The sequence below is a fragment of the Gigantopelta aegis genome, chromosome 8, assembly GCF_016097555.1.
Source record: "Gigantopelta aegis isolate Gae_Host chromosome 8, Gae_host_genome, whole genome shotgun sequence".
Classification (NCBI taxonomy): Eukaryota; Metazoa; Mollusca; class Gastropoda; order Neomphalida; family Peltospiridae; genus Gigantopelta; species Gigantopelta aegis.
In genome coordinates, this window is record NC_054706.1 from 31,082,104 (window position 1) to 31,091,980 (window position 9,877).

At 37.6% G+C, this 9,877-nt stretch overlaps 1 long non-coding RNA gene across 1 annotated transcript; it reads right to left on the reverse strand.

Moving 5' to 3' along the window:
• Nucleotides 1-2,073: 2,073 nt before the first annotated feature.
• LOC121378435 lies at nucleotides 2,074-9,646 on the reverse strand. Its single transcript, XR_005958726.1, has 4 exons — nucleotides 9,520-9,646; nucleotides 6,894-7,000; nucleotides 4,742-4,823; nucleotides 2,074-3,093 (listed from the first exon to the last, which is right to left on the reverse strand). It is a non-coding gene; the product is annotated as an uncharacterized LOC121378435 (long non-coding RNA).
• Between the last annotated feature and the right edge of the window lie 231 nt (nucleotides 9,647-9,877).

A 9,877-nucleotide genomic window follows, 5' to 3' on the forward strand; every position in this document is an offset into this window, starting at 1 on the left:
GTAGTAGTAGTAGTAATAGTAGTAGTAGTATTTGTAGTAGTAGTAGTAGTAGTTGTAATAGTAGTAGTCGTAGTCGTAGTAGTAGTGGTAGTAGTGGTAGTAGTAGTAGTTAGTAGTAGTCGTAGTCGTAGTAGTAGTAGTAGTAGTAGTAGTGGTAGTAGTAGGTGTAGTGGTAGTGGTAGTAGTAGTAGTAGTAGTAGTAGTAGTGGTAGTAGTAGTAGTAGTAGTAGTAGTGGTTGTGGTGGTAGCAGTAGTAGTAGTTAGTAGTAGTAGTGGTAGTAGTAGTAGTAGTAGTAGTAGTAGTAGTAGTAGTAGTAGTTAGTAGTGGTAGTGGTAGTGGTAGTAGTAGTAGTAGTAGTAGTAGTAGTAGTAGTAGTAGTAGTAGTTAGTAGTGATAGTAGTAGTAGTAGTGGTAGTGGTAGTAGTAGTAATTGAAATAGGGGGCGATAAGATTAAGAATAGGCGGTTTTGCCGTAGAATAAGACTAGATTTGATTGCCCCTCCCCCTCCCCCTGTCAGTTCGTCACGCTGAAGCTTTCAGTGGGACCCCCATCTTTTAAAGAAAATAATATTTATAATATTTCCAATCCTTTTCTATCAATCCTCCGGAGCCTAAATAAGAGAAGACTAATAAATATAATTTTATATCGCCCATCAAAAATAGTGCGTCAAATACTATTTAATTAATTAGGCGTTATTATTACAGATTTGAATCTAGCTAACGCCACCAAATTTCTTTCCCATTATAATAAATTCAAAATTGACCCTTTAATAAAGTACCTTCTGTCCGATACTCAGCCACGTGCCTTGCCAGAGACTGAGCCTGAACCCCTTTTGTTTTTTGATAGAAAAAAGAAAGAAAGAAATGTTTTATTTAACGACGCACTCAACACATTTTATTTACGGTTGTATGGCGTCAGACATATGGTTAAGGACCACAAAGTTGTTTTTTTTTAGAGGAAACCCGCTGTCGCCACTACATGGGCTACTCTTTCCGATTAGCAGCAAGGGATCTTTTATTTGCGCTTCCCACAGGCAGGATAGCACAAACCATGGCCTTTGTTGAACCAGTTATGGATCACTGGTCGGTGCAAGTGGTTTAAACCTACCCATTGAGCCTTACGGAGCACTCACTCAGGGCTTGGAGTCGGTATCTGGATTAAAAATCCCATGCCTCGACTGGGATCCGAACCCAATACCTACCAACCTGTAGACCGATGGCCTAACCACGACGCCACCGGGGCCGGGTTTTTTTTTTTTATGATAGAGGAACGTAACTAAAATGACATAACCTAACCTGGCTGCAAATATCTTTAATAGGTATTTGCTACAAAAATGTTGAACAATATCATGTCAGAAATGTATTTCTCACAATGTGTGTGTGTGTGTGTGTGTCTGTGTGTATGTGTGTTGTGGTAGTAGTAGTAGTAGTAGTAGTAGTAGTAGTTGTAGTATAATAATAGTTGTAGTAGTAGTAGTGGTAGTAGTTGTAGTAATAGTAGTAGTAGTAGTAGTAGTAGTAGTAATAGTGGTAGTAGTAGTAGTAGTAATAATAGTAGTAGTAATAGTAGTAGTAGTAGTAGTAGTAGTGGAAGTGGTGGTAGTAGTAGTAGTAGCAGTAGCAGTAGTAGTTGTAGTAATAGTAGTAGTAGCAGTAGTAGTAATAGTAATAGTAGTAGTAATAGTAGTCGTCGTAGTAGTCGTAGTCGTAGTCGTAGTAGTCGTAGTCGTAGTAGTAGTAGTAGTTAGTAGTGATAGTAGTAGTAGTAGTAGGAGTAGTAGTAGTAGTAGTAGGAGTAGTAGTAGTAGTGGTAGATGTAGTGGTGGTGGTAGTGGTAGTAGTAGTAGTAGTAGTAGTGGTAGTGGTAGTGGTAGTGGTAGTAGTAGTAGTAGAGATTCGTTGCAGTTTGCCACCAAAGGTGTTCATTATTGTTCTTACCCGCGAACAAGATTATTGTACACAGAAACAAAATCCCGCCACCAATAACAGCAAACAGCAGCAGTAACAAGAAAACACCCACAACAAAACATTCCCGAATTTGAAAGTAACTAACAACAACAAACAACAAACCATTTTTTTAAGAGAAGTTGATAATTATTCATTTTAATCATACTTAAAGTATGCTCTTGGTGACACAATCAAACCACAGATTCTTTTACAGCTAGATTGTTTAACGTTAATATAAAAAAGACAAACGTGTTGAAAAAGTAAAGAGAGGTAAATATTTTATACAGATTTAATATCCTATTTAATAATATACTTGAAATATGCAATATTTTGCAAACATAAAACATATTCGGTGTTTTGTTCTTATTTTATAACTATATACTTGCACTAAAAGAAAAATCATATAACTTTTTTCTTATCGTATAAAAGAGAAAAAAAATGGGAAAACTAGTTTGCCATCGTGAACACATCAAATAAAAATAATTATCCAAGCTGTAAGTATAATTATATATATATATAAACAAAAAATGTATTTATCAATTCAGATAAAAAATACTCCTTTCAAAGACTCGTGTATAACACTACGTAACTAAATCTTTAATTAAATAGATATTTCTAATTAAACATTTTAAACTGATTAAGTTGGCTAACGTGTAAATATTCTTCCAAGTTCAAAATGATGATAAATCCGTGGTGAATCCATAAATTAGTATAGATATAATAAGTTTAATTTGAAAAGGAGATATGAACTGTGAAGGTAGTTGAATCTGCCATGTGGTATAGCTAGTGACATATTCGCACGTCAAGGTACCGTTACGTAGTACATTTCGTAATGCGGTAGTTATACGGAATGGTGCCTTGGCCAGCGAAGATGATCTACTGAAAGCAAAAGATATTGGATCACCTTGAAGCCATCATTTATCATTCTCAGTCACAGAAACTGATTTCATATGTAGAACATATTTGAAAAACATACACGTACTATCAAAAGTTTATTACAAAGCGTAGAAAAAAAATACACAGTCTAATCTACGTATTAGTTACGTATGTAACCATGTGTTTTATTAAATCACTATTGTCCAATGTATCGTGTTCGAAGTGTAGATATCATGGCAAAGATGGATGTCTCCTTGGTCAGGTCCGATCTACAAAATACAACAGATAAGAAAAATTTAATAGTTCAATTTTGTGAAAAAAGAAGAATTATTATTCATATCTTCTATAATAGCAAAACACAAAGTATACAGTGGCAAGATAAATTATTAAAAGACATTTTGTTTACATCAATCTAATTTAGATATGTCCGTTCTTTCTTCTCTCTCTCTCTCTCTCTCTCTCTCTCTCTCTCTCTCTCTCTCTCTCTCTCTCTCTCTCTCTCTCTCTCTCTCTCTCTCTCTCTCTCTCTCTCTCTCTCTCTCTCTCTCTCTCTCTCTCTCTCTCTCTCTCTCTCTCTCTCTCTCTTCATTTTCTCTTTTAAGAACATGTCTATATTATTTTAAGCACCGTATTCAAGAACACCTATTACTTTTTTGTGTGTTTGCGATGGAACATGCTCTTATCTTTCGCCTGTGGCGATGTTAATTGTTTTAGAGGGCCATGTGCAGCTTGGTTACGTAATACCCCCGCGCGACCGTGGTGGAGCTGCGCGCTAATACACACCCAGACCAAGTGTGGAGGCCATGTGGCCAGTAGTTACGTAATAACTCCGGTACTGCGGTTTATGACCCGGGTATTACTGGCGAACTGGTGACAGTAAGTCTGGTCATCTAAGAAAAAAAATACCGACTCTGGGAGTTGGAAATCTCACATGATAGGAGAGGGACCGCGTTGTGCCCCCAGGCGATAGTCGCTGTCTCTGAGATTTTATAATAAATAGATAGGATTTTAGAATTATCGGGGAGAAACATTGGAAGGCTCCCGGGGAACGTAGTCCGTTTGGACTTGGTAAATATATTTTTCTGCTCTGTTGTATAACCTTGATGTGATTGATGTGACTTTAAATATTTTAATACTGTATTATACCAATATTATTTAGACAGTGTTTCCGGTAATCTGACGAAGTAAATTGTAGGCTTCACTGTTCTAAAATTATTAAAGCTTAGCCAGTCATCCTAGAGGACCTAGGTAAACTGTAGGTTATTGTCTTTATTGTGATAGGTACCAGTATTAATTCTGTATTACAAGGTTACTGAATGAGTAGTTAAGGGTTAATTAAAAATTAACCAGTTAGGAATAGAGTTGTAATTCCTTTATTAATTAAGTTCCCCTGGCAGCGTTTCTTAATTATCACACGTGTGCGTGTTGTATCACGGTGAAGTGATTAGTATATTGTGTAAACTAGACACCTAGTGATTAACTAATTAAGTGATTAGTTCTGGGTTGTTATATTTGTTGTTGTTAATTAAGTACTGCGGCAAGTACCTTGTCAGCGTAGTGTTAATACAGATTCCAAAGTGTATTGTGTTTTGTTGTGTTTTCTAGTGAACTAATACGTGCTATATATTATATATATTTATATAAGATCTTATCTCTGATATACCTAGAGCCGAGCCACTCGGGTATTGGACAGCCCGATACAGAGAGATCTAATAGATATACAGTTAGAAGAGATATTGGATAATCGTGTTTTATTCAGTTACGGGTATTATAGGATCCCCGTGACAGTGTTAAAGGTGTATTACTTTAAAAAAAAAACAGTTCACCGTTTATATGTGATTGCTGTATGTGACCACTTTGTGTGCTATGTCTGTGTAACAATCATACACCCAACTCCCCCTCAACATTTACACATACCAGAAAGTCGTTCACTTGAAGAGCATCACGAACAGGGTGAGAAACATGGTCAAAACTGAAACTGTTGCCATGGTGCCGCTGTCTGAAAAAATAAAATAAAAATAGTAATAATAATAATAACAACAACAACAACAACAATCACAATAACAATAACAATAATAATAATAATAATAATTTTAGTAGTAGTAGTAGTAGCAGTAGTAGTAGTAGCAATAATAGTGGTGATTGTTGTGGTGATGATGATGATGACGATGGTGATGATGATGATGATGATGATGATGATGGTGATGATGATGATGATGATGATGTTGGTGGTGATGGTGGTTCTGGTTATGATATTTACAGTATTTTGCATACGTTACACATTATGACCTAATGATCACGCAAATGTTACATGACATACATATTTACAGGCTGTTAATTATTTGTTTGTTTTGGGGGTTTGTTTATACTTTTTTTCTTGGAGGGGGTTGTTGGTTTTTGTTTTTGTTAAGGTGATAAGAGTTGTTCCCTTTTGTTTAAAATTCGTCTGCTTTTGATATTAGAATGTTTACAGATAACTATGGCTAGCGTATTCTTCTTGTCATCTTCTTTACTGTTTGTTATTATTTTAAAAATTCTTATTATTTTTATAAATATATATTTATTATTATTTATTATTATTATTATTATTATTATTATATTATATTATTATTATTTTATTTTTAAACAATTTTTATTTTTGCTGCGGGTGTTCAATGATTTTTTTTTCTCCAAAACGACTACAGTATAATACTCGTAATCATAGATAATACGACGTAAAGAGTTGTCCCCCTTTCATTACAAATCGTCTGCATTTGACATTACAATTTTGAGAGATGACTAAGGAAATTGGAAATAATTAAGAGATTCGCACATAATACTCAAGCAGCTAACAAATTGCATCCTTTAATCCGGCCGCTCAACGGCGGGTATCCAGACCTTCATTTAAAGGGGCATACCCTAGTTTTTAAACACTAAGGCATATGTTTTATATTAGAGCCGTTTTTGATAACTGAAATCATACTTTACTTATTGTTTACATTATCCATTTCCGTACATTCGAAGTTTTTTGGTCATCCTGGTGTTTTTAATATCACAAAATGCAGTTCTCATACTTTTAAAAAGCACGTGCGTCTGAGAGGTAACAGTAATGGAATTTAGTTTTAGTCTATTTTTAGAGGGTATTTCACCATTTCAAAGTCACAGACTCTTGTTTCACTGAATTGTAACTTTATCCAAATGTATTACAGGTTTGTAGATTAAATAAACTTAGTGTTAATTTTCATGGACTGAAACTAGGGTCTGTCCCTTTATGTCGCTGGACGACTTTATAATCCGTGCGCTCAAACCATCGCAATTATCAAAACACAAAACAAAAACGAAACAAAACAACAACAACAACAACAAAGAGCTACTAATCTTCAGTTATATTATAGTTTTTGCTTCTTCATTCATTGGTGAAGTTCAATAATGTTTTTAACAAATTCTGCTGGTTTCTGCTGGGTTATTTAACCTCTTGGGTGGGGAGGGAGAGGATCGGGAGCGAAGCGGGCAACGGTTGGACGGGTGAGGGAGTGGGAGGTGGAGGGTGGCAAAATTAAAATAGGGGGCGATAAGATTAAATTCAGGTCAGGTCAGGTCAGGTCAGGTCATAGGGTTTTACGTGCACATTCAGAACAAGCTGTTGTAGCGCACGCCTGTCCATGACAGGATATAATAAAATCAAAATTGACCCTTTAATAAAGTACCCTCTGTCCCATACTCAGCCACGTGCCTTGCCACTCCTGATCCTCTCCCTCCCCACCCAAGAGGTTAAATAACCCAGCAGAAACCAGCAGAACCTTTGTTTTGTTTGGATAGAGGCACGTAAATAAAATGACATAACCTAACCTAGCTGCAAATATTTTTAATAGGTATTTGCTAGAAAAATGTTCAACAATATCATGTCATTAAAATGTATTTCTCACAATGTGTGTTTTGATTAAAAGTTTGACTGTTAGTGTAATTTTTGTTTAATTATAAAACAAAGATGTGAAAGGTAATACATTTGTTACGGGGGTTTCTGGCAAAAATCCACAAAGGAATAATATCCCCTCGAAGACTCGACGGGACGCGATAATAAATCACTTACTACAAAGGTTGTTTATGTATGTGTTGGCCGCGTCAAAAGTTGTTTTAAATGTAGTATCTGTCTTGCATTCTGCGTTTGCGATGCAAGTTACAAACTTGTTGTTTCCGCTGCAACAAAAAAACAAAACAATCACCTGTTAGTAGTATCAAAAAGATAGCCCAGAACAAAAACAGAATTAAACACACACACACACACACACACACATTCATACACACACGACGCACGTACGAACACACATGTACACACACACGTACACACATGCATACACTGTGTCACACATACGCACGCACGCACACATCCATGAACACAGAGAGAGAGAGAGAGAGAGAGAGAGAGAGAGAGAGAGAGAGAGAGAGAGATACACAAACATACATGCATAGACATGCACTCACTCTCTCTCTCTCTCTCTCTCTCTCTCTCTCTCTCTCTCTCTCTCTCTCTCTCTCTCTCTCTAAGTGGCATAATTTCGTTATTTATGATCGTATCACAGTCAAATTTGACAGATATATGTGAGAATGTTCTTGCTATGGACTGGCGGCAATGGAGGCGTTTTCGTCACCAAACAGCGTCGCATGAGGGCGCCGAAATCAGTACCTTGTGTGGCCACCATGAGCAGCAATCACTGCGCGACATCTCCTTGGCATAGACTGAATGAGTCTCTGAATCCGGGCACGTGGAATCCTAGCAGATTCTTCCTGCAGTGCATGTAACAGTTGCGGAGCCGTCTGAGGCTCCGAGTCACGCTGTTGTACACGTCTGTTCAGTTCGTCCTATAGATGTTCAATGGATTTAAGATCTGGCGATCTTGATGGCCATGGCAGCAAATTAATGTTCTCATTCTGAAGGAAATCCATTGTTACACGTGTCGTATGCGGCCTGGCATTGTCCTGCTGAAAGAGTTCTCTCTGTCGATCAAAAATGGGAGCATGTGACGGCGAAGAATTTCATCCCGGTAGCGTACAGCTGTCAGGTTGCCTTGTACGAACACAAGTTCACTTCTGCCGGTTATTGTGATAGCTTGCCACATCATGACACTCCCTCCACCGAATCTGTCAACTTGGGCGACGCAGTTGTTGGCAAAACGTTCATTGCGGCGTCTGTAAACACGTTGTCGTCCATCACGTCGCTGTAGAAGGAAGCGTGACTCGTCGCTGAGCCATACTCGCCACTAATTTCCCAAATTCCACCTCGGTACATTCGTGCAGCCGCGAACACGTAAATGTCGATGTTGACGTCGCAGGACGAGGCCAACATACGGTCTCCTAGCCTGTAAACCAATTTCTCGAAGTCGGTTCCGAATGGTTTGTGCAGACACCCTTCTCAAACCAGGTATGCGTCCAGCAGTGTTCGTTGCTGTGGCAGTTCGGTGACGCAAGTGCAGAACCCGGATGTAGCGATCTTGTGCTGCAGTTGTTATGCGAGTTCTTCCACTTCTGGGCCGGTCTTGAGCTGATTGAAACTGCTGGTACCTGTCCCAGAGACGTGAAATGGTGCTCTGATGGACGTTCCATTGGCGTGCGACTGCTGACTGCGATTCACCTAACTGGAGGCGGCCTATTGCAATGTTTCGATTCGGCAGGCTGAATCTTGGCATCTTGTAACTCGTCTACGTCGAAATGGAAATGAGGTATCATTGCGAGCATTGCAGCTTTAAATACCCATCACTACCCCAATCTTTTCCCCGAGTTTCACGTACATTCGCCAAAATCTGACCATTTCATGCCGATTTGCTGCAGTTGTCGCACAACGTGCCACAACGTGCGTTAAATTTGTTTTAGGGTGCATTTGAGCATGCTGTCCCATTCCAGGAACATTAACAAACATGGTCATTCAGCAACATTGCACAAAAAATCCCACGATATTTTGTAAAATCAAACACTTTTCTTCTTTACCTATCACCTATGCGTTTCTTTTTCGACAGAGTATATATATATATATATATATATATATATATATATATATATATATATATATACACATACACATACACATACACACACAGATATATATATATATATTATATATATGTTTTTGTTTTTGTTTTTATATCTTAGGGGTGCTGTTGTTTTTTGTTGTTAGGTTGTTGTTGTTTGTGGGGTGGGGGTGGGATGGGTGTTATGTTGGGATTTGTGTTGGTTGGTTGGTTGGTTTCTGGGGATTTATTTTGTTTAAGTCGCTCAGTATATTCACTGAAGACTGATACCTGAACTGAACTGAACTTTATTTACACTCTGGCCGTAATTCAACGGCATATGAGGTACATTGTAAACATATAATTAAATAAATAAATGACAAGATGGCACACTCGTCATAATAGTGTACATCAGATAAATCAAGTGTATATCTATGGGTTCATACTTGCATTTGAAGACATACATTGCATATACAAATAAAATGAAATTGTAAAAACAGATTTCAGCCATGGGACTTAAGAATATGCATAATTTGTTTGCAGAAAACTGCTAGCTTTCTGAGAACACCAGGTTTTTTTTACTGTCAAATAGCATTCTAAATTTACAAACATTTGGTCTAGACTGGCAACACTTTGGCAGAAGTCTTGTTCTTTCATCTTTAAAAAAAGGACAACACATTATATAATGAAATTCCAATATGGCTATTTACGAACCTACACAACTTCCCAACATCGGTCCCAGCAGCTGTAGTATCGGTCCCTAGAGTGGTAACACAAGTCGCGCCCGCCGTCTTGTCACACGCGCAGTGGACCGTGACAATCAAACCTAGTAGTATAGAACATCGTGTTATTGAACTTGCATCACCAAACTAAATAGAACTGGTGTATATAAATAATTTATTCTTCTAATATAGCAATTCAATAGTTTAAAGGGACGGACCCTAGTTTTTAAACACTAAGGCACACTTTTCAACTTGACCCTAGTTTCCACCCGTAAAAATGAACACTAAATTTAGTTAATTTACAAATCTGTAACAAATTTAGATACAACAGAGTGAAACAAGAGTGTGTG